At 42.1% G+C, this 1,388-nt stretch overlaps 1 non-coding gene across 1 annotated transcript; it reads left to right on the top strand.

The window, feature by feature from the left end:
* The first annotated feature begins 618 nt into the window (after nucleotides 1-618).
* Nucleotides 619-756, top strand: LOC114808381. Its single transcript, XR_003756228.1, has one exon. It is a non-coding gene; the product is annotated as a small nucleolar RNA SNORA7 (small nucleolar RNA).
* Nucleotides 757-1,388: the final 632 nt, after the last annotated feature.

Genomic DNA, 1,388 nt, shown 5'->3' with positions numbered 1-1,388 from the left:
GGATTCTAGCCTTTGCCTGAAGGGTTTTCTTTAGAGTTTCTAGAGGTCTTTGGTCCAGTGTATGGGAATTTGGCTGCAGAAAGAAAGGATCCCATTTGTCTTAATGATGACAAAGAGATAAAAGTTGAAGGTTTTCAATTGATTCCCCGATCCTCCTGCCCTCCCCATCTTAATAGCTGGTCTTCAGAGCCAACTGAAGAAGGTAATTATTGGGTTAGGAGGAAGGTTTCAGCTTTGGGACCAGATCTTGAGTCAAGCTGAGTGGTATGGAATAATCTGAATTTGCTCTGTTACTCTGGCTAATTGAAGGAAAGTCAGGAAGCACTTAGGCAATTAGTTAATTTATTACTGTTTCCTCACACTCACACCCATACTCCACCTTCAACCCTTTTCTCTCCTGCTCCCATCATTTGGGTCTCTTTCAAAACATTCTATGGCCGAATAGGAAATTGCTGCAATTTCATAACAAGGGAGCCAAAAGTTATGATTTCTACTGACTTTTGTTTACTTGGTGTGTGAAGATGTTTAGGCCAGTGATTATTATACAAACACACTCACACAGAGATATATTCATATATATCTAATGGTATTTGTTGAGCATTTACTATGTGCCAGGCTCCCCTCCCAGGATTACATCTGGAGAGTTTCCAGGACTCTACCAGTCTCGGCTACAGGAGGGAGAGTCAAGCAGAAGTATCCCCATTCCATTCCTAGCTTGAGCTGTGGCTAGAGAGTATAAGGCAATCTGCTACAAATCAAAACTCACCTGTGCTGGGCAGCAGTGGTACAGAAGAGAGTCGAGGGTGGAGACTCAACTTTACTGCACAGAAGAAGGCAATGGTAAACTACGTCTGTATTTTTACCAAGAAAACTCTTATGGATACACTATCAGAACAATTACAGGTGGAGGTGGGGTGTTCTGGGAGAAATGTGTCCATGGAGTCGCTTTGGGCCGGGAATGACTCGACAGCATAAGAAAAGACAATGTGCCAGGCACTGTATTAAGTATTGGGGTAGGTACAAGCTAATCAGATTGGACACATTCCATGTCCCAAGTGGAGCTCACAGTCTTAATCTCCATTTTTCAGATGAGGGAACTAAGGCACAAAGAAGTTAAGTAACTTGCCCAAGGTCACACAGCAAACAAGAGGCAGAGGCAGAATTAGAACCCAGGTCCTCTGACTCCCAGGCACTTGATGTTTCCATGAGGCCACATTGGTAACTGTTTTGAACTGTCTCAGTCTTTATTATGGGTTTTTATAGACTTGGTTTTCTAGCATTAAACTTTATCAATAATGCTATGTTGAATTTGGAGGGTGCTTTATTTTTTCCCAAGCACTTGCAACAGTTATAATGATAATAACAGTGTTGGTATTTGCTAAGCGTTA

This window comes from Ornithorhynchus anatinus, chromosome X5 (genome assembly GCF_004115215.2).
Source record: "Ornithorhynchus anatinus isolate Pmale09 chromosome X5, mOrnAna1.pri.v4, whole genome shotgun sequence".
Lineage (NCBI taxonomy): Eukaryota > Metazoa > Chordata > Mammalia > Monotremata > Ornithorhynchidae > Ornithorhynchus > Ornithorhynchus anatinus.
Note: the sequence above shows the minus strand (reverse complement) of the source record. Positions and strands in the feature narration are given on the sequence as shown.